Here is a 24,983-nt window from a genome sequence, read left to right on the forward strand (position 1 = left end):
ACTGGAAGGTTCTATGTGCTATTGCCTCAAATCTTTGCAAAGTTTTAACAAGGGATTTACTTGAGGTCATTTTACTCACAACACCTTGACTTTTATCTTTGCTTTGAAGCCATGTTTTTAAGTCACTGGTTATCTGGAACTACCAGGAATGACAAGGTTTTATTTTCTAACACAATCAATCTTCAATTAGGAATATTTCCTTTAACATGGAATGCTAGGTGTAATCCTAGCATTTGGGAGGCTGAGGCATTGGGAACAATAAAACCCTGTCTCAAAATAAATTAATAAGAAAACAAATAAAATATTTCCTTTTAATAGCTCTTTTTTTGCCTCATCTCTACTTTTGTACCTATAAGGTACAAAAGATAGACAGCACTTTTCAACATTCTGCCTACAAATTAATTAATTTATTTCTTTAATTTTTTATTTATTGTGAAAGAGAGAGAGTGTGTGTGTTCATGAGACTACACACAGAGGGGGTTGGGTTGCCAGGGAGCAGTCAGAGGACAACTTTTGGGAGTCGATTTTTTCCTTCCACCTTGTTGAGGCAACATTTCTCTTACTGTTTCTGCCACGACACATACTGTAGACTAGCCGACCCAAAAATCTTCCAGGTGATTCTGTCTCTCATCTCACCATAGAGGGAGCTGGGATTACAGATGGGTGCACATTCAGCTTTCCCCTGTGAGTTCTAGAGACTGCGCTGAGGTCATCAATGTGGTGAGGAAAGCCCTGGTCTCCTCTGAGCCATGCTGTTTCATTTCCCATGTTATCACCACAGGCGATAGTGTCAATAAACCAAGTAAACCATGTACCAATGTCATGGTAAAGGTTCCATTTTTCTTAGCCTTCAGTACCACCTTTCTCACTGTTTCAAGTCTTTACTCAGTCTTCTGAAGGTCCCTTCATCTTCAACACTTACTCTCAGAGTCAGCAGACGTTAGCCTATGGCAGCATAAAGTTCTGTCTCAGTTGTCTGTGACTATAGACATCCACCATGAAGCTTTGTGGAATAAAACTACAACCACTTTACTATGCTCACTGATAGGGTTCAGGGTTCAGGAAAGATATGACAAAGATACTTCATGTTTACTTAGTGACCTCTAAGGCCAGGTGAGGTAGCTCCAAAGCTCGAGATGTGCAGACTGGGGCTATATGCCTGGAGTTAGGTTTTTACATATGACATACAACTGGAATGTCCAGTTGTCCAAAATGTTTCCTTTACTCACAGGGCTGGCTTTTGAGTACAGCTGATCTTCTCCCCTGGCTCGGGCTTCTCATCGCATGGTAACTTGGCTTCTAGGATGTGCTCCATAAAAGAACATTTAAAAAAAAGTTTAACGAGGCCTACATGGAGGACACTGCAAAATTTTTCATGATTTAATCTTCAAAATCTCCAAGTGCTACTTCTCCCACATTTTATGATCAAGTGACAAAAGCCAACTCAAATTCAAAAGAAACTGACCAATAAACTCTATCTCTAGATGGGGGATGGTAGACATATAGAAGAAAGGCACTAATGCCAGACTTCCTGGAAACATACTACCACAATGTGTATTTGAACTGATAACTATAACTTACATTCATATAATTACTGTTACATTTAGATTTCTACTATGTTTTATATATCCAATCATGCGGTTTTCTTTAGTATATCTGATCTTTTCTACAGTTACCACATTTTCCTTTCCTGCTTTTTATTTGAGCAAGCATACAAATCATACTCAATTAGTCACCATAAAGCATAGCAATCATGTAACTGTCACTCAGGTAAAAAGGCAATGTTTCTAGCTGGTCATGGTGTCACATGTCTACAGTCCAAGTATCTGCAAGGTGAAGGCAAGAAGATCAGGAGTTCCAGGTCATGCTCTTCCACATAGGGAGTTTGAAGACATCCTGGGCAACATTAGGCTCTGTCTTGAAAACAAACAAACAGAACTGGAGCGATGTCTCAGTGATCACGAGCACTGGCTGCTCTTCCAGAGGACCTGGGTTTGATTCCTATCACCCACGTAGCAGCTCATAGACATTTATAACTCCAGTCTAAGGGTATCCAATGGCCTCTTCTGGCCTCTGTGGGTACTGAAAGTCTACATGTGATATACAGACATACACGCAAGCAAAACACCCTTACACCATCATCATCATCACCACCACAGAAACAAAGGTTTTAAAAAATGAATAATCAAAAAGTAGTACCTTAGAAACTCACTTCATAGCCCTCCTAATTATTAACCCTTTCCTCTTTCTTAGAGATTACTAATGACTTCTCATTCTGTTACTATTTCTATTTTCATATAAATAAAACCATAGTGTTATTAATTTGTGTCTGGCTTCTTTTCTTCCATGTTATCTTTATTCAATTATGTATGGTCGTGTTTCATAGCAACAACTTAATAGTCTCTGTTGCTTAATAGTATTACACTGTATGGATGTATTATAATTGATCCATTCTACTACTGTGTAATAAGAATTTTGGTGTCTTTTAAAACCCAGTTATGCCCAGCTTGGTGGTGCACACCTGTAATCCCAGCACTTAGGGAGGCAGAGGCTACAGAGATGGCTCAGTAGTTAAGAGCACTGTCTGCTCTTCCAGAGGTCCTGAGTTCAATTCCCAGCAACTATATGATGGCACACAACTATCTATAATGAGATCTGGTGTCCTCTTCTGGTATGCAGACAGAACACCTATATGTAATAAATAAAGTTTAAAAATCTTTTTTAAAAAATCCTTACTATGGAGCTGGGCGTGATGCCCAGCACTTGGGAGGCAGAAGCAGGAGGATCACTGTGAGTTCAAGGACAGCCTGGTCCACAAAGCTAGTCCAGGACAGAGAGACCATATCTTAAAAAAAAAAAAAAAGAAAGAAAGAAAGAAAGAAAAGAAAAGGAAAAAGAAAAATGCTTACCACACCTGGTATCTGGCTCCTTCCCACATGCTGGCCTCATCTCCTCATCTCAAGAACTCACCCCCTCACTTCTCTTCTCCAACCATACCTGCCTCCTTGCTAGTTCTTTAAAATGCCTGGCAAGTGCCATGACACACCCCTGAGAACCTTTTGCTTGTTATATTTTCTGACAGAGCTTCTTCAGTCTCATAAAAAGGAGTTCCTTTCAGGGTTGTACCATTCAACTCTGTCATCTCTCCTCCCAGTTGCTACCACCTATCGAATTCCTCTCAGGTTCTAGTCATCCAGGAACCCAAGTCTATCATCAGATGATAAAGTCGGTGGAGCATCTAGGAATGCCTTGCTTTGCCCTTTACCCTTTCTCTTTCCTGGTTGGTACATACAAGAAATACCACCTTGAGCACCAACGGTCACGATGAACCATGAAAACCCCTAAGCATGGAAACATATTTAACATGAGCTGTGGTTAAAAATCTTGGCCATTGAGTCATCTTTGTGGAGTCACTATACCAATCTTACCACCTTTATCTTTATAAATCAAATATAATACATACAGTCTAAGGATAACAACTGAGGATCAGTAAATCATGCATATGTATTACTTAAATTAGAATATAATGTCACAAATGCTGTAAAATATGTGAAAAGCATATTTTATGAAAAATCCATGTACAAAGAAAAACCATGCTTATTGGGGATTATTGTTATGCACAGGTGAATTTAATTATTTTTAAAGATTTATTTATTTATTATTTGTACAGTAAGTATTCTGCCCACATGTGTGCCTGCAGGCCAGAAGAGGGCACGAGATCTCATTATAGATGGTTGTGAACCACCATGTGGTTGCTGGGAATTGAACTCAGGACCTCTAGAAGAGCAGTCAGTGTTCTTAATCTCTGAGACATCTCTCCAGTCCAGGTGAATTTAATTCTAAACAGCTTTTTGTTTGTTTGTTTGTTGCTTTGATGAATACTGCTAAGTTTTATCACAGGGAAGCAGAAACTGAACACATATTGAACAAATAGGATGTCATAGTAGATGGTTTCAACGTAGGCTGCCCATGAAAGTTGTAGCCTTGACTTCCTAGACCTTAATTCCAATAACATTCTCTTCCATTCTAGGTCAGTTAACCACTACCAAGGTCATACTTCAAATGTCTCTACTTGAAATGTCTCTATCTCCAAAACGGCACTAAGTGTCTTGTTTTCTGACTGCTGCTTTCAGCTTGCTCGCTTAATCAATCACCTATGCTATGACCTCACTGGCTGTAGCTTAATCTTTACTTTCAAACTTTTGGCCTTAGCCTTCTCCTTTTTAGCTTTTCTTGTTTATCCATGATATCTTGCCCATACATTCCATGATTTTTTTCTGGTAGTGTTGGGGATCAAACCCAGGGTTTTCCACATGACAAGCAAGCTATCTCCTAATGATCTATAATTCCAGCCCCACTACTCAACCATTTTAATAATATTTTCTATATCCTGTGAGCTTTATTCCAGTTTATCCAATTTGTTTACTAGTCATCTATGAACACCTCAGAATCAACATGTTTAAATTAAGATATCTTAATTATCTTCTACTACTGAAACCTCCTGTGTTGATCAATTCACCACCCAAACAGTAGACAACTGCATATTTCATTCTATCTTCCCTTTCTTTTATTCCTACTCACAATGAACCAACATCTGAAGTAACTCAAAAAGAATGCATCTACATCTTTACATGCCCACCATCACCCCTAGAATGTGCTTATGGATCAGAAACAAATCTCTCTTTCTGCACTAAGGAGTCTTCTGCTTCTATTCTTACTCGTTCTCCTCATTCTCTGCGCTATATCCAAAGCCATCTTTTTAAAATTTAAGTTTGGCCATACTTATAACTTACTTTTCTCGGGGCTGTGGCAAAGTACCCAACGAAACAACCTGAGAGAGGAAAGATTATCTCGGGGTTTGAGAGGATTTCACAGTGCATCAGGGTAGGAAGGCAGACAGAGCAGCTCAGCTTGTGGCAGCATGAAAGTCGGCAAAGAGTGAGGCAGGAACAAGGGGCCAGGTAAACCTTCAAAAGCCTAAATAAAACCTTCCACTAGTCATGGCTCCTAAAGGTCCCAAAGCTAAGGAGGAGGAATTCAGAGCATGGGCCTGCAGGGCCATTTCAGACTCAAACCATAGTACATGGTAGTCTCCTTATAGCACACAGACACAAACCAAAGTCTCAGGGTTAGAGTAGGCCAAGGAATACAAAAACTAACGTTTCCACGATAATTTGTGGTCCCTCACCGCCTCACTTGCTACCAGCATTATTCCAGTATACTACTGTACAGTCAATCAGACATCCAAGGTAATCACCGAGTGTTTAAAAAAAAAAAAAAAAGGATGTACACACACAGATTATATCATCCAAATTATTCACTGTTCCTCCCTGGTGGGGGTTAGGGCATCTCTTAAAAAACTGATGTCAGATTGCCTACACAAGTCGCTCAGTCAATGATACGTAAATAAGTGAAAGGAATGCTCAGTGTGGTTACTCGTGCTTGTAATCCCTGCACTTGGGAGGCTGAGGTAGGAGTACTGCTAAGAGGTCAAGGCCAGCCTGGGTTACAAAAGAAGTTCTAGAGAGCCAAACCTCTGTAACAAAGCCCTGTCTCAAAAATAAACATATAGAGAAGGAGAGGAAAGGAAAGGGAAGAGGGGAGGAAATGGCACAGCTCACATCTCAACAGCTTTCCAAGCAATCCTGTGTATATTCTCCCATGCCTCATTGCCTTCTGGCACAATAAAAACCTCAAATCATAGGCATATCTCCAGCCTGACATCAGCATGAGCAAAAACAAGTCATGTTTAGTAAGTACTGAAATCTGGGAGCTGCTTGCGACTACAACATAACAAAGACTACAATGGCTTATACAGTACATCATAAGATGGACAGGCTGGTTTGGTTTTAATCATGTGTCCTGCTTATAACCTACAAGTAGGGCCTGGAGAGATGGCTCAGAGGTTTAGAGCACTGGCAGCTCTTCCAATGGTCCTGAGTTCAATTCCCAGCAACCACATGGTGGCTCATAACCATCTATAATAAGATCTGGTGCCCTCTTCCATCCTGCAAGCATACAGGCAGGCAAAACACTGTATACATAATAAATAAATCTTTATAAAAATGTTAAAAAAAAAACCCTACAAGTGTTATTCCTGCATCTCCAATTGCACCCTAAAACTTAACTGTATACTCTTAATCTTTGTTTTAGAGATAGGATCTCATTATAGAATCCAAATGACCCCGGAAATCCACGTGCCTTAGCCTTTCAAGTGCTGGACTTGCAGGCACGTGCCACCATGACTGACCTAAGAAACTACTTTAAACAGATTTCTTCTGTAGAAAATTATATAAGCCTACACAGTGATTCCTAATTGGCTATTCTTTTCTCAGCTTCACCACAGAATGTCTTCGATCCTCTACTAGCCCTTATCTTGCTATACAGTGAATACTTAATCTCTCCAGCTATACTTTGACCTCCTAGAGAACAGAATATATCTTGCTCATCTCTGAAGTCCAAATATCTAATATAAAATTATGTTTTTCCAGCAAATTTGTGTATAAAAATACGACTTGTCCCTTTATTGTGTTAAAAAAAATTATAGAAAATTCTGGGTAATGGAGGTGCCACCACGCCCATCTCTGCTTAAATTTCTAATTCCAGAGGGGCGAAGAAAAAAGACTATATTCTTTAGGGGAGTTTAACAGAAAAATCCTACATTGGCCTATAATGGGACAGATAAGGTGAATGGAAAGAACCAGAAATCAGAATGACTCGCTAAAAATAAAGAAATGAACCATGCTAAACATATCTTTACTTTTGTGACACAACTGTGTGACTGAGAAGTAATGTAGAAAAGATCAAATACATATTATTGAACTTAAGTAATGTTTCTTATGCTAGACAGGTCATAGGTTCACCACTAGTTTAAAAAAAAAAAAATCTCTTGGATTAATAATCAATGGTTTACTCTCAATCTGGATAGACGTATCTAATGTTGCTATAGGGCTCTGGATTTGAATCCACTTTAGATGTTTATTACCACCTTGAAGATTTAAATATTTTATAAATGTTGCTAATGATATAAGGCTATCAATAAAATCAAGTGATAGCATGAAACAATTTAAAAAATCCCAAATTCACAAATAGAAATCAGTTGAAAATTAAAGATATAATTCATCATGGATAAATGTAATTCATTTATCATATACACACAGACACAGACAAACACACACACACACACACACACACACACACACACACACACACCATACATACACACAAAGAATTCAAAACAGAAAAGCCAGAGTGTACAATGGGTAATGAACCCATTTTGACATATGTTGATAAGAGGTCAGTTAACTGTAAGCTCAATATTAACTTCAGTATAGAAGATCAGCTTTAAAAAGCAAGGGCTAGAGAAACAGCTCAGTGGTTAAGAGAACTGGTTGCTGTTGCAGGGCACAGTTCAGTTCCTAGCACATACATGGTAGCACGCAATGATCTGTAACACTAATTCTAGAGTATCCAATGCCCTCTTTTGACCTCCATGGGGCACCAGGCATGCCTATAGTAGGACGTTCCTTCAGTCAAACACCTAAACACATAATAAAAATTTAAAGGCTATAAAAGATAACATAATCAATTGATAATAGTACAGTGATATTAACAAGGAAGGAAATTATTGGTCAAGAAGTATCTTGAGAATAACCATTTGGCATATGACCTCTTATCTAAGTGACATTACCAACAGATAATAAATAAGGTCAGGAAATGATCATCAGGATAGTTTAATGGATCTGACAGACAAAACCATATGAAGAACAACTAAGAGAATCAAGAATGATCCCCAGGGAGCTGGAGAGATGGTTCAGGAGTTAAAAGTGATTGCTGCAGATGGGCATGGTGGCACTCACCTTTAATCCCAGCACTCAGGAGGCAGAGGCAGGTGGATCTCTCAGTTCGAGGCCAGCCTGGTCTACACAGCAAGTCCAGGACAGCTAAGGCTCCCCCGCCTCCCAAAAAAGTGCTTGCTGTTCTTGCAGTAGACCCAAGTTTGGTTCCCAGTACCCATGTTGGGCATCTCATAACCACCTATAACTCCAGCTCCAAGATATCCAACTCCCTCTTCTGGTCTCCTGAGGCACCCACAGTCATACACACACACACACACACACACACACACACACACACACACACACACACACACACACACACGAGGCCTTTGTTGTAAGCTTCCTCCTGGCTTTTGGCTCAGGTCAGGAAAGTAAAGAGGAAGCCACCCATCTTGGAAGTTCCCCATCTTTTTTTTTATTTATTTTTATCTATTTATTTTCCCCCCATCTTTACTATCTTGTCATGGCCCCTTTCCCTTTCGGCCGATGAAGGACTCTGTCTAACTCCTAATCTCCCAGTAAAACAGGAGTATCTCTTATGATGGGAATGACTTGTACTTCCCTGCAACAGAATCGTTTTCACTCTTTTTTACCAAGAGGAAAACTGAAGCCGAGGGAAGAGATTTATATAGCACCACCGTCATAACAACCATTAACCTTGAATAAGAACCTCACACTTTTCACTGACAAGCCCTTTTTGAGAGCCACTAGGCTCTTGGAGGCAATAAACAAGTATAGTACTCCTCTTAGCAACTCAACCAGTTTGTAATTCCTCTGATTTCACTTTTATCTTCTCTTCAACTCATATAATGTCTAGATCCAGAAAGAATACCTTCATAAAAACAGAACATTTTGGCTGGGTGTGGTGGTGCATTCCCTTAATCCCAGCACTCAGGGAGGAAGGCAGATTGCTGTGAGTTCGAGGACAGCCTGGTTTATAAAGAGTCCAGGGCTATACAGAGAAACCCTATCTGGAAAAAAACAAAACAAAACAAAACAAAAAACAAAAAAACAAAAAAACAAAACAAAAACCCAAAAGCCCCAGAACATTTTATTTCTTAAATCTGAGAGGCTAAAACAAAAAAATAAGATGTGAGAATAAACATGTGTCTCTTGTGACTTGGCACTATCAGAACCAGTCTGTCTCCATCTTAGGTTTAAAAGCCATCTTACAGTAAAGATAAACTAGATTCGTTCCTGTTTATGATTAAAACTCCATTTCAAGGATTGGGCTTAATTACAAATGGTTCTGACCTGTCTATTCCAGGAAACAGCAATCATGCCTTTGTTTCAAAAGGTTATTATGCCATCTGTTGTTATGACTCCCTTGCTATGACCACCTTGCAACCATGTCTTTGTTTCAGGTTGCTATGACCCTCTTGTTATGCTTAGGTAACACTTCTATAGCCTCACCTATTTGTCTGCCAAATACCCATTTGGAAAGCCCCAACTCCTGGACTATAAAGCTCTTATCTTCCATATGTCCAATGCTGATCTTTTGAAATCTGCTTTTAGGGAGAGACAGCAACATATGTTCACACACACACACACACACACACACACACACACACACACACACACACATGCTTGCTTTAACTGCTTGATTTAATTAATTTGGCCATGATGATTTGGGTCATTGATCTTTCGACTTGAATCTTTAGGATTAAGAGTTCCACCATAAACCGGGCGTGGTGGCGCATGCCTTTAATCCCAGCACTCAGGAGGTAGAGGCAGGCGGATTGCTGTGAGTTCGAGGCCAGCCTGGTCTACAAAATGAGTCTAGGACAGCCAAGGCTACACAGAAAAACCCTGTCTCGAAAAACAAAACAACAAAACAACAACAAAAAAAAGAGTTCCACCATAAACCTGGTGGTGGTGGCGGCGGCGGCGCACACCTTTAATCCCAGTACTTGGGAGACAGGGGCAGGTGGATTGCTGTGAGTTCAAGGCCAGCCTGGTCTACAAAGTGAGTCCAGGACAGCTAAGACTACACAGAGAAACCTTGTCTCGAAAAACCAAAAAAAAAAAAAAAAAAAAAAAAAAAAAAAAAAAGTTCCACCATAACAATGGTCATCCTCAGTCATGAAGCTGCTTCTCTAAGTGGTTTCCTGTGGCTGCAGAACCACAATATCAGTGCCACAGAGCAGGGAGAAGGACTCTGTCAGTAAAGGAAGCAGAACTCTCAGCACATCAGAGAAGCATCTTTTTGTTTCATACATATATTATAACTTGGTGCTACTACCTTAAGATCAGCTACACCACTATTTGGAAACAGCAAAATCCTAGTCACTACAGTTGTTAATGTAATAAAGGAATACCTCTATACGTCCTCCCAAGAAGGCACATTTACATTATAATGGTTGCCATGGTTACTTTAATTCCATCACTTTGCCTTTCTGATTGCTAATCTGGAGCCTGGGTGGAACAAGTTAAAAACCAAAAACCTTAATTGAGGCTAACTCAAAGCTCAACCTACTCAAAAGTTCATGACCTACAAAAGGATTTTGTTCTAGCAACAAAACTGCCTAACGGTATAGACTGTTTTTTTCTATAGTCTATTCTATCGAAGATTTTACTGTTATCCCAGGGAATACTGAGAGTCATATTTTATCTGTCTTAATAGTTTCTTGTACAAAATAAAAAGATAAATAAAGCACGTTATTAAGGGCAATGAATCAAAGGAGTGATGGCTTGATTCCAAATATTTTTTGATTCCAAGTATTTACTATCCTAGGCTTTAATAAGAAAACAGCAACAACAAAAAGCCAACTCTCTTACATGAACAGCATTTTCCAAAAAATGCTAACATGTCCTTCTGGCAATGCAAGCAGCACCTAGTCATTTGTAGTAACAGAGCAATGCACAAACAGCACAGAACAGCAGTGAAGACAGCTCAGCAGCCATGAGTCTGCTCTTCCAGAGTCCAGGAGCAAAGATCACAGCACCCACACTAGGCACCACACAGCCATCTGTGCACCCAGGGGACCCAATGCCTCTGGCCTCCATGAGCACCTGCACTTGCATGCACATATCCGCAAAAGACAGACAGACAGACTGACTGACTGACACTCTGTCTCACACACACTAAAAATTAATCTTTCAAAACAGACAGGAGAGGAATGGTAGTACACAGCCTTCACCACAGCACTCAGGAAGCAGAGACAAGTGTATCTTTAAGAGTTCAAGGTCTACATAGCAAGTCCCAGCCCAACTGGGGCCACATAGTAAAACTGTCTAAAATTATTTAAAAAAAAAAGAGACAGAGAGAAAGAGTTGCTTTTCCAAAAAACCTTATAGTGAGAGGATGGCAAGATGATGCAGACACTTGATAAAAAGTAGACAGAAAAATAACATGAGAAATAAAATAAATAATATTAGTTTTTCTGGAGACAGTATACGAGCTTGTCCAGCTCCCAAATGTGATGTCTGACTTCTACTCCAGAAAAAGGACTCAGGGACAAAAGAGAATCCACAATGTCCACAAGTTTCTTTTTTCTGATGCCAAAAATCAAATGTAGGGCCACACATGGGTTGGGTGAGCATCCTCCACTGAGCTGCACTCCAGGCTTCTCACACAGCTTTCACACAACCTCTTTATGCAGTGTTGACAAGAGTTCAAGAAGGCAAAATGCCATGCCAACAGCAAATTCTTTCTATAGTTACAATATACTCATATGATGACCCTTCTAGAAATTTTATTTATTCTTGTATGTGTGGAGGGGTGACACTTATGCCACATTACACGTGTGCAAGTCAGAGGACTTTAGGGAACCCGTTTTCTCCTTGCTAAGGCGGGACTACCCTTGTTTCTGCCATGCTAGCTGGCCCACAAACCTCCAGAGTCTCCTGTTTCTGCCTCTAATCCACCTGTGTAAGTGCTGAGATTACAGATTCGTGCGAACACATCCAGGTTTTGTTTGTTTTTTTTTTAAAGATTTCTTTTGCTTTTAGTTATGTGTATGCATGTGTGCCTGTGTGTATGTGAATACAGGAGCTTATGGAGTCTAGAAGGTCATCGGATCCCCTGGAACTAGAGTTACTGACAATTATGAGCCACCATGTGGGTACTGAGAACCCGACCTGTGTCCTCTGGACAGCCGGTGTTCTTAACTGCTGAGCCATCTCCAATCCCACTTCTTTTTCTTCTCAGGAACAGGACAGAGGCTTGGAAAGCCTGACCCTTGACCCCAAACACTACCCCCATCGTTTTTACTTTCTTTTCCAGTTAACAGACCTCTTGTATATTCTGTGACTTCAAGGCAGATACAGAGAGTTACCATATCTGTCACACACTTAAGAGCCAATTTTGAAGAAAAAAATGATACACCTACAAAGTAGTTTAAGGCAAAGAAGTGGTATCTAAATTTTGTTTGTTTTTCAAGACAGGCTTCTCTGTGTAGCCTTGACTGTCAAGTATCTATCCTTTTGATACATGTATTATAGCTGCATATTTTATATATATATATATATTGCAAGTATATTATAATACACCTATGTGTGCATACACACATATATCTGTGTGTGTATTTATGTATATCATACACATTTATATATATTTAATATACATACACACATATATACACATATATTAGTGTTCCTGTTGCTACTACCTAGCCAGAGAGCACTTGGGCTCTTCCGAATGTGATATACAAGGCTGGGATTCAGCTCAGCTGCTGAGACACTTGCTTTGCATTTAATAATGCCCTGTGTTTAATCTCTAGCACTACATAAGACAGTTATGGAGGTACACATATACAATCCCAACAGTCTGGATATGTGGACAGAAGCATCAAAAATTAAAGGGTCAGGCCAAGACCTGGTAAGGACACTGACTAGAAACTTGAGTTCTATCCTTGGAATCTACAAAACGGGAGAATTGACTCCCACACATGTGCTGCCCCTGACCTATACACAGACATACATACAAACATGGACATGTAATAATAATACATGAATAAATATAAAAAATTATCTTTTAAAGTTCAAGATCATTGAGCTGGAGAGATGGCTCAGAGGTTAAAACCACTGACTGTTCTTCCAGAGGTCATGAGTTCAGTTCCCAGCAACTACATGGTGGCTCACAGCCATCTACTATGTAATCTAATGCCCTTTTCTGGCATGTAGGGAGAGCACTGTAGACATAATGAATAAATCTTAAAAAAAAAAAAATTTCAAAGTCATCCTTGGGTACATAGCAAGTTTTAAGTCAGTTTTCGGGAATGTAGAACTTGTCTTTTTAAAACAACTGAAAAACAAACACTAAAATGTCCACAGGTGTGACTGCATCAGACATTACATCCAAGGGACAGAGATAAACTAAAATGTCCACAGGTGTGACTGCATCAGACATTACATCCAAGGGACAGAGATAAACTAAAATGTCCACAGGTGTGACTGCATCAGACATTACATCCAAGGGACAGAGATAAACTAGTTTGCTAAGTGGAGACACGCATGCTACTAACCAATAGTTCACAGCTAAGGCTCAGCTCCATGATCAGCAGTATCATGTGTTTATTATGTGTGAGTCTAAGTGATGCACAGTCCACCAACAACTACAAGCCTCCTGAACATATCTAACAGTCCAGATAGACAAACACAAGAGGTGTAAATACACTAGTCTAACCGTGTATGGGAGAAGAACCTGTCCTCTCAGCACTCTTGAGGTTGAGGTAGGAGAATCACCAGACTTTAAAGCCAGCCAGGGTACAGAGAAAGACTGTCTCAAAGCAGAAGAACAAATAAAAAACAGTGAAGAAATTATAACCAAAATATACCACCCAATGTAAAAGAAAAAAACCCAATATATTATTTCTGAGACCCCCTCAAATAGTCTAAAGATTATAAAATTTATAAGCCATTATATAGTAACTCAAAGATAGTACAATAGGAAAAGAATATAGGCTCAGCTGTGTACACTAATGGTTGTACTGGAAGCAATGGGGTTTTTGTTTGTCTTTAGTTATCAAACTATGTGAGTTGCTAACACCAAGCATTATAAGGAAACTTAGTAACAAACTCATTCAAGCATCACTAAGGTGCAAGGATAGTAAGACTGTACACCAAACCCTGCAGTTCCACTACTGAGAAAATCCCAGCAGTCCTCCATGATGTACTGAAGGTCCTATTTAACAGAGTGAAACAAGTAGTCTGCAGAAGAGTCTCTGATACATTATATAAAACTTATAAACAATATACAATTGCGAATGTTAAAGAACTACAGCAAGAATTTACCAACAGAAAAGACTGGCTAACAGTAGTCTTTGTTTGTGATGGGATCGTGAGAGGTAATAAAAGAAAGTTAACAGAGAGGTTTTCTGTGTAGCCCTCCCTAGTTGTCTTGGAACTCATGCTGTAGACCAGTGTTAAGGACTGAACATAGGGCCTTGCACGTCCTTCACTCTACACTAAGCAACATCCCTAGTCCTCAGTTTTAAGATAGGGTGTCATGGTGTGGCACAAGTTGGTCTAGAACTCAAGATTCTCTGATCTCTACTTCCTATAAGCTGTGATTACAGGATGGACAGCCCAGTAAGATCAACACTATTAGCTTTCTCATGTGAGAACATACAGTATTTTTCTTTCTGTGCCTGTTTTCATTTCTGCCATAAATCTCAGGATTTCTTTCTTTCTTTCATTTGCTCTGGATATATATTCAGTAGTGGATTACCTGGCCAAGTGTAATTCCATATTATTGTGTCTAATGACTGTCTCTAATGACTACATTAGGTGACATTCCCATCACCATACATTAGTTTCCATGCTCTGTGGCTGTACCAGCACTGTTACTCTGTCCTTAGTAACAGTGATTCCTACTAAGGTGAGATAGTACCTCATGATTTGCATTTCTCTCACCAATGATACAAACTGTCTTTCCATATACTTCGCGACCACTTAAGTATCTTCTTATGAGAACTGTTTGTTCAAAATTTGCCCACTTACTCTTTAGGTTGTTTTTCACTGTTGTCTGAATTTCTTATAAATCCTAGATTCAATCCCTGGTTAGATGAACCATGTGCAAAGAGTTTTGTCCATTCTATAAGCTGTTGTTTTTGTTGATGGTTTTCTTTGTTACGGAGAATTTTTTTTTTTTTTTAGTTTGAAGACCCTACTTGTTAATTTTTGCTTTTTGTTGTTGTTGTTGTTGCCTAGCCTTTGGAGTCATGCAAAATCTTTGGCCAAACCAAAGTCTGAAATACTTGTTCTATGTTTTCTTCTAGTAGATTCATAGTTTTGGGCCTTATTTTTAAGGTGGCTTTTGCACATACTAAGTGTTAAAAGTCCCACTTCATTTTTCTAGGTATGAATATCCACTTTCCTCAGCACCATTTACTATTGGAGACTGTCCCTTCTCCAATAACACTTTTGGTGCCTTTGTTGAAAACCCAATTAGGTACACACATACAAGGTTTATTGCTAGTTTCTCTTCCTGTCCCACTGATCTCATGTCTTTTTATATACCAGTCCAATATCGTTTTGGTTACTGTAACTTTGTAGTCAGAGACTGTAACAATTCCAGCTTTCTTTTTGCCTAGTCCTTTGGTTATTCAATGGTCTCTCGTGGTCTATATAGATTTTACAAGGATTTTTTTTTCTGTATCTGTGAGTATCATTGGTATTTTGATAGAGGCTATACAAATCTATACACCACATTGGTTTTTGCTTGATTTTTCACATAACTTTGGATGACACAGATATTTTAACAATATTTATTCTTTCAATATATGAACATGTGACTTTTTCATCTTTTGAATGTTCTTTTCCATTTCTTTCATTAGTGTTTAATAGTGAAGTGTTCTACCATCTCTTTAAAAGTATTCCTAGACTTGTTTTCCTATTATAAACTGGATTCCTTTCTTGGCTCTTTTGCAGAAAGCTCACTGTTGAGATGCAGAAATGCTATTGATTACTTTATGTTGATTCTGCATGCTGATGCGTCACTGAATTCACTGACCAAGCTCCAATAGTTCTCTGGAATCCTCGGGCCTTTCTATATAAAGTCATGTCAGCTGTAAACAAGGAGAATTTTACCTTCTCTTTTCCAATTTGGATGTCCTTGTGGTTCTGTCCCTTGATCTGACTATGAAAACCACATACAATTGAGTGAGAAAAATAGGCTGCAGAAGAATGACTTTAATACATTACATAAAACTTACAAACAATATGCAACTGTGATTATTAAACAACTACAGCAAGAATTTACCAACACAAACAACTTAGTCAACAGTTGTCTTTGAGGTGGGAATGTGAGATGTGATAAAGGAAAACTAACAGAAAGGGTCTTCAGTTTTATTTACAATATTTTACTTCTTTAAAAGCTGACCAAAGGTTGGGTGTGTATATGGTAGAATATATGCTTAGCATGTGTGAGGTTCTAGATATAATCTCCACTGCCAAAAAATAAATAAATGTATTTATTTACTTATTTATTTATTTAGTTAAGGCAAGGCAAGGTTTCTCTTTGTGTAGCCCTGGCTGTCCTGACCAATTTTTTTTTTCATGTAAATAAAAATTCATAGCCTGTGTGGTAGCTTGGAAAAAAGAGACAGAATGGTAATGAGTTCAGTTATCTTCTGCTACATAGTAAATTCAAGGCCAACCTGGACTACTGGAAAAAGTACATAAAAGAGGATAGTACAATTTTCTCCATATTCTTCTGAGACATATAATATATATATATTTTCCCCCAAGACAGAGTTTCTCTGTGTAGCCCTGACTGTCCTGGAAAACTCACTCTGTAGACCAGGCTAGCCTCAAACTCAAGAGATCCACCTGCCTCTACCTCCCAAAAGCTGGGATTAAAGGCATGCACCACTACCACCTGGTTGAAATATAAAATTTTAAACAGACTGTTGGTCAAATGAACATACCTGTATTAAGCATCAATTAAAAAATATACTTAGTTCTAGAAGCTATATTTGTGAAACTATTCAATTTATGCCTCTACCGTCTAACACCCTCAGTGTGATAGAAAACCTCAAGTATTTACCCACACAAAGCTGTGTATGCCAAGCCTCCTTTTTACTAGTAAAATTCTCCACCAGAAAATGATGCCAGAGGTACTAACAACAAAAATCGAGCTACATACCTACCAATTATCAATGAGTTAATACAATCCTCTATAGGACAGGCAGGTCTTTAATTTCTAATCCTCCTGCCTCAGCCATTCAATTGCTAGAATTACTGATCTACACTACCAGGCCCAGCTTAATCAACACAATCCAAAGTGCCACTCTCATACACATCAGAGTAGTTGAAACATTTTAAGATTAATATCCTTTCCCTTCAGTTCTGCTGTTTGTTGTTTTGAATAGGGTTTTTGTAACCCAGGCTGGCCTGGAATTTGCTGTGTTGACAAGGACAATCATGAACTATCCTGATCCTCCTGGATCTACTTTCAGTGCTAGGATTACAGGCACGGACCAGCACAACCAGCTTCCTTCAGTTATTCTTAAATTTCAAGCAAATCTGCTATGTATGCACTATGCATACCGTGGACAATCCACCATGGTAAGAGAATTCTATAATAATTACAAGTCTTCCTACTGCTAACCTCTCTTCTACATTCCTCAGTTCCACACATCCATAGAGAACTCAGGGCAAGTTCCTCCACATAGGTGCAATGTGAAGCTTCCAATCCCGGGTGGATTTATGTAGCTCAGTGAGCACCCGGAACTATGTTAATGAGCACCAAGGGAAACTGAGCTTGGAACAAGCTCCTGAGGGAGAGAAAACTCAAGCACAAGTACGTCAAACTGGAAATGGTACCTAGGAACAAGCAGTCCTAGAGGCAGGAATTCAAACAACTGGCTTTGTTGATTCACTGTTCTACAGACCCAAAGGTAGCCCTTCTGTTTTTGCTTCATTTTCTGGCTCAGTTAAAAGTACCTTAGAGAAAATACTTGTTCCTTCTCAAAATAACTATGGAGAACACTACTGAAGTTCCATAAAAATCTGTTGGGTATCAAAGGGCAGGAATCAGGGTGTGGGTGTGTGGGTGTGAGGTCTCTCTGTTAGTACATACAAGACTCTGTGCAGATACATGGGGTTTCTTTCTGTCAGAGAACTGGCTCAACGGGGCGTTCTTACATGTGCACACATAGAAAATGCATGGGTGATTGTCTGTTAGTCTGTGTATCCATTTCTCTCTGGATCTCATCTTTTTGTACCCAACCCTATGTTTCTATTTCTCTGTGTCTGTAAAATGTTCTATAATTTTTTCTTACTATGTTTCTCAAAATTCTAAAATGACTTTTCCCGCCTCTCTAAAAGTTTTATAAAAGAGAAATATGAAGTCAGCAGTAAGTCACAACCTGAGACCCTGGCAAGCATTCCCTTGAATGAGACAGAGTTGCCTGGTTGAGTAGCAAAATTCAGTTGAGCAGTAGGAGTCTGTCCTAATGAATCCAAACTTTAAAAACCGGAGTACTCAGCCAGGTGTGCTGGTGCATGCATGTAATCCCAGCACCCAGGAAAGCAGAGGCAGGGGGATCACTGTGAGTTTGAGTGCAGCCTGGTCTACAAAGTGAGTCCAGGGCAGCCAAGGATACATAGAGAAACGCTGTCTTGAAAGAAGAAAAACAAAAACAACAACAACAACAACATCAAAAGCCAGAGTATTCTCTGTTTTACGGGTCACATCACAATCTAACCACAAACTAGAAGTTACCAATTTATTTTAAATAAGCCTTGTGTAAATTTGGTTTGCATGAATAAGTCCTAAGAGGCAAAAGGCTTATATAAATGTAGAGTATGAATTTCTCAACTTTCAAAGTTAGAACAAGGAAACAGTATAAAGGTTCAGCGAAACTGTGAAACTAACTAATTTCCAGGGGTGATACACCTCAATTTCAAAGGTGACCTCCTCAAACTATAATTTCTGCTTTCATTATTGCCCATATCAAACTAAATTATATTTACTTATTTCCTTATGTACATTTCCTATCCTCTTTTCTAGGGCAAGGATGGTAACTTGCTGATATTATCACCCTAGACTAAGCAGTGCTTAGCACACAATACATAACTAAATAAATGGGTTTGTATAAAGCAGCTCACAGTGTACTAGAGAAGCAAGAGTCATAATCCAACCTGGTGTGGGGCACATACCATACAGACATGGCACAAGACCTTTATCCCAGCTCTGGTACATACATCCTTTATCCTAGACTGGCCTCAAACGCACTCTGTAACTCAGGCTGGCCTTGAACTTACAGCCATCCTCCTGCCTCATTCTTCTAAGTGCTGAAATTACAGACATGGGCTACCATACTCTATATTTCTGTTTCTATAAAGAATGTGAAATAATGTAGTAAAAGTTTTATTCTACTTCTGTCTCCCAAAGCATAAAGTAACCTTGAACTCAATTAAGCTTGACCTAATACAGCTTTGTTGAAGACAAATCTTTATTTACGTTGTAGGAAAAAAGCCCCTCTTTAAGCCTGGAACATATAATGTCAACTTCAAAAGGTACATACACACACCACCACCAAACCAGGGAAAACCAAAACTTTTTCCTACACTTTTATCACACATACTCAAATCTTGATCATGTCTTTTTAAAAAAAAAATCAAATGTTGTTCTGGGAAAAGACTACATAGGAATATGCTCTTCCAACTTAGTAAAAGCATATTAACAATAGATAGTCTCCTGGAAGACGACCACTAGCACAAAGAGTTTTTGTCTGAAAAGCCACTGAGTCTCCAATTTCTATCAAAACTTAAACTATGGGGCTGGAGAAAAGGCTTAGAGGTTAAGAGCATCCTCTTGTACAGGGTCTGGGGTTCAATTCCCAGCACCTACATGATGGTTCACAACCATGCACAATCCCAGTTGCAAGAGATCTTACCCCCTCTTCTGACCTCTGTGACCGTCAAACACGCACGTGGTGCACGTACAAACACACAAGCAGAACATTCACACAAAAAGCAAAATGACTAAATCTAATAAATAAAAAAATTTTAAAGAAAAAAGTAAACTATATCAAACAAATAAGGAAAAACTGCTCAAATATCCAGTGTTTTTATAAGTAACTCACTGTAAGCTTCTACTGCCATTCTTGAGTTATTGAAAATGTACACTCTCCAGTCACTACTTGAACACGTACAGCTAAAAGTTAAGGGGAAAGTGCTGAGCATGATGGCTTGCTATAATCCCAGCACTTGGGAGGCAGAGGCAAGATGATCAGGACTTCAAGGACAGCTCAGCTGCACGTCAGGTTTGAGGCCACCTGGAATATATGGTATTATTTAAAAGACAACCAACCAACCAACCAGTTAACAATCCAGTTAAAAAAGATAAGTTAAGAGAAAAGAAACAACCACAACCATTAAAAGCAGGTGAAATACAGCATTTTATTTGGGGACCAATACACCATCTTGTATTACAAATAGTCCTTCACTTACATACATTACAAACAGAAGTTTTAGAAGGACTACAAAGCAAAATACAACAAATACAATCATGAAATTATAGAATCTTTATAAATGTGGAATAGAAAAGGCTAATTCAGATATAAAACATTTAAGCCACATGAAAACTGTAGTTATAAGCCAATAAGAAATAGAATAGGGAAATCAGGGTTTAACACCTTAATAACAGTGGTAGAATGCTGGCCTAACATGTCTGATCTCTGCATCACACACACAAAAAAAAAGAAAAAATATTTGTAGCATATACAAAAGGAATAAATATCCCAAAAACGTAAAAAAAAAAAAAAAAAAAAAAAAAAAAAGAGAGAGAGAGAGAGAGAGAGAGAGAGAGAGAGAGAGAGAAAGATCACCCACTGAAAGTATGGAGATTTTTTTTACCCATTTTATTCACTGCTTGCATCCTCAGGACCTGACATATAGCAGTCAGCTGCTATATGTCAGGTTTTCCCCATCAATTTTTTTAAAAATCTAGTATTGGTCAAGACAAATGGTAAGGGCCGTCTTGTTAGCAGATATGTAACAACACATTACCATACACTGAGAGATGGCTGCTTAGCTGGGCATGGTGGTGTACATGTATGATCTCAGTACTCAGGAGGCTGAGACAAAGATCATACCAAGACCACCTGGTCCACACTGCAGATTATGTTTGAACGTTCTACCTCTCAAAGGTTTTCTGACCTCCATATGTTCCTTTCAGATAAGGATCCTAGGGAAGCAGTTGTATAAGAGCACAAGGGAATGCATACATTTGAGTACTACAACACTGTTTATTGAGAGAGAAAAGGGGGCTGGGAAGATGGCTCAGCAGTTAAAAGCACTTGTTCTGGCAGAGGATTCCCAGTACCCACATGGCAACACACAGGTGTCCATAGCTACGATCCAGTTCCAGAGATCCACTCATCTCTTCTGGCCCCTAAGGGCACCATGTGTGCAGTGGTACATAGACAAATCTAAGCAAAACATTCATAAAATACTTTTTTTTAGCGCGGGGCGTGGTGGCGTATGCCATTAACCCTAGCACTTGAGAGGCAGAGGCAGAAGGATCTCTTTGAGTTTGAGGCCAGCCTGGTCTACAAAGTGAGTCTAGGACAGCCAGAGCCATTACACAGAGAAACCCTGTCTCAAAAAAGCAAAAAACAAAACAAAACTTTTTTAAAAAGGGAAAAAAGTTAGAGGTTGTAACCAAAGAATACTTTAATAAACATCAACTCAGCAGTTAAAAAGAGCGGAGTGGGGGTTGTGGAGAGATGGTTCAGATGTTAGGAGCACCGGCTGCTTTAACAGAGGACCCTGGTTCAGTTCCCAGTGCTCACACGGTAGCATACAGTCCCAGAGGATCTGACGCCCTCTTCTGGCCTCCCCAGGCACTGCATACATATGGTTCAGACATACACAGGCAAAACACTCATTCACGTAAAATAAAAATAAATCTTTTTTTTATAAAAATAAACCTTTATAAAAATAAATAAAGAAACAAAGAAAGACACCAGGTGTGATGACACATGCCTGTAATCCCAGCACTCGGGAGGCAGAGGCAGGTGGATCTCTGTGAGGTCGAGGCCAGCCTGGTCTACAAAGCGAATCCAGGACAGCCAGGGCTGCACAGAGAAACCCTGTCTCAAAAATACCAAAAAATAAATAAATAAATACAATCTTAGAACACACACAGACAAAGTATTCAACCAACTAGGAATAGAAAGGAAATTTCTGCAGCAAGGAAAGGTCATCACTGAAGAGCTCATAGCTCAGACCATCCCACTGAAAAAGGAAAGCCCTGCAGGATATCAGCTCTTACCTGTCCTAGTTAATGTTATACTAGACAGGTCTCTGTGACATCCAGGCCATCCAGCACTGTAACATAATGATACTCTGTCTCAAAAGAGGGGGTTTTAGTTGGATTGAAAGAAGGAATATCTGGATGGGGATGGGAAAAGTTTGACAGTTCCTAAAGATTAAAAAAAAATTTTTTTAAAGCCAGGCCTGGTGGTGCAAACCTTTAATCCCAGCACTCAGAGAGGCAGAGGCAGACAGACCTCACCTCTGTGAGTTCTAGTTCAAGGCCAGCCTGGTCTACAAAGTGAGTACAGGACAGCAAAGGCTACACAGAGAAACCCTGTCTTGAAAAAGAAAAACAAACAAAAGTTGGTCTTATAGAGGTCACAGATTCAATTCCTAGCACACACATGGTCACTCCAATCCAAGGGCCTCCCTGGGTACCAAGCAAGCACATGATTCACACAAGACACTCATACATATAAAATAAATTAAATTTAAAACAAACAAAATTCCGTTTTAGACACAAATCCATTGAGTTTGGTTGCAAACAGGCAGTTGTACAAACTTAAGATTGGCATTCAGAAGAGGATCTTAGCTAAAGGAATCCTTTTGGGATTTACTAGAATGACCCTAATGGACACAGGGAGTCCCTCAGGAGTGTATTGGGGAAAAAACCCAACGAACAGAACAGAAATCTCAAGACCTAGGAGGAAGTGTCAACAAAGAATGAGGTGCAGCCAAAAAAGTTAAATGGAAGCTAGTAAAGAAAAAACAGTGTCCTAAAGCTGGGCGTGGTGGCACACACCTATAATCCCACACTGGGGAGGTGGAGGCAGGAGACAGAAGGAGCTGAAGTTCAAGGTCAGCCTGAGCTCTGTAATAAGTGCTAGGATACATTAAGACCTTGCCTGCCTCCTAAGAACAAAAAAAAAAAAAAAAAAAAAAAAAAAGAGCTGCGTCATAGAAGCCTAAGGAGCAATGTGATTCATAAATAATTACCAAATGCTGCCAAAGCTAATAAGATGAGGGCTAAAAAACAAAACAAAACCAACATCGTTTCCCAATCTAATAGACATTAGTAATAAGTGTTCTGTCAGAGTATTAGAATGAACTATGGAGTTCATAAGGATTAAAAAGGTATGCATAGAAAAAACAAAGCTGGGCACGGTGGCACACACCTTTCATCCTAGCACTTGAGAGGCAGAGGCAGAGGCAGAGGCAGAGGCAGAGGCAGAGGCAGAGGCAGGAGGATCTCTGTGACTTTGAGGCCTGTCTGGTTTGGTCTACAAAGTGAGCCCAGGACAGCCAGAGCTGTTACACAGAGAAACCTACCTCAGAAAACTCAAAAATAAAATAAAATAAAATAAAAAGAAAGAAAGAAAGAAGAAAAGAAAAAGAAAAAGAAAAGTCCTTTACAAAGCTGGATTCCGAAAGACAAAAAGTCAGCAGGTTGAAGAATAGAGTTGCCAACATGAAGAAGACAAAGCAAGTCTGAATATTGACAAAATACTGAAGAGGAAACATGCAGTATGCAGTAGAACACCTCTCTCTCTCCCCCTCCCCCTTTGGTTTTTCGAGACAGGGTTTCTCTGTGTCACCCTGGCTGTCCTGGACTGCCTTGTAGACCAGGCTGGCCTTGAACTCACAGAGATCTGCCTGCCTCTGCCTCCTGAGTGCTGGGATTATAGGCGTGCTCCATCACGCCTGGCCGTAGAACACTTCTTTAACACTACCGAAAAGAACATGATCAAAGTGCCTGTGGAGGGACTTGTCTTTGGAAGAATGAAGACACTTCCTCTACTGTAACAATATGGAGAAAGTAGAGCCCGAGGTACACATAGGTCTGTAGATAGCAAGTATAGAGACGTTCCATGTGGGGTCTTCTATGTTTGTAATGAAAGAGAAAGCTTATAAGTGGTTTAAATTGAACATTACAGGGAAGAGGAGAAATACAGTATGAAACAGTCATTTGCAGCGGGAAGGTGAACTTGCTCAGCACATGCATAATACTGCTAGTCATGGCTGACTTCTCACAAGCCCGCGGATTACAAACTCATTGTGACACTGATCTGTCTAGCTTTCAGACTTTCTTCAGCAACTTTAGCTCCATGGGTTCAGGCAACAGGAAGATACAAGGGTTAAACCACACATTACTCAGTTTCAGAAGCACTAGAAGTCAAGCTGGACTAAAATAAACAGAAAAGGAATTTACAGAAAGAACATGAAATAGCTTCCAAGGTGGAAAACCTGTTTCAAGGATACACAGCTTTAAACAAACAAACAAACAAAATTATAAAACTGATTAGTCAAAGACATTATGAGTGATGGTGACAAGCAAGAGCTACTGCAGCCTGATTTGCATGTGACAGTTCTGGGCAGTAGCAACACTGTTTGCTGCCTAGAGAATGATACTACATGGAGATTTGCTGATAATGATTGCTGAGAAACATAAAGTAGAAAGGCTTGGGGAACTGAGTCAGCTGAAGGATGAAGACAACGGTAACACAGCTGAGTAAAGACGGATGATGAGACATCAGCGACCAAAGTAAGCAAGGATGTGATAACGCATGGTGGTTACTGCCTTCCCCAGCAACAGGGTAGATGCGAATGTCTAAAGGGTTCCACAGAAGCTCATGCAGACATCTCATGGGAGTTTGGTCAGAGCAGTACGGGGTTGGCAATGTGACAAAACCTCCCACAGTTGCTATGGGTAATGTTTCATCTCACTGATCCCAAAGGCATCACAGATTGGCAAAGCCTCAGGCATGTTAATTACTCTCTTTAAGCCTATATTTTCTCATCTGTAAAATAAAGATAATGCTACTCATCTGATACAAGTTGTTATGAGGATTAATAGGTGAGACAAAGGTCTGGATGGAATGTGTACTGAGTAGACTGGAGACACTGTAAGCATCACAAAGACCAAGAAGGGAATTT

The 24,983-nt window shown here is 39.5% G+C and overlaps 1 protein-coding gene across 1 annotated transcript in view; it reads right to left on the reverse strand.

Annotated features, from left to right (window-relative positions):
- The window catches only part of Ahcyl2 (adenosylhomocysteinase like 2), a 157,158-nt gene that overhangs the window by 124,830 nt on the left and 7,345 nt on the right, over positions 1 to 24,983 (reverse strand). The gene's annotated exons all lie outside the window — the stretch shown is intronic.

The sequence above is a fragment of the Acomys russatus genome, chromosome 10, assembly GCF_903995435.1.
Source record: "Acomys russatus chromosome 10, mAcoRus1.1, whole genome shotgun sequence".
In the NCBI taxonomy this organism is placed as follows: Eukaryota; Metazoa; Chordata; class Mammalia; order Rodentia; family Muridae; genus Acomys; species Acomys russatus.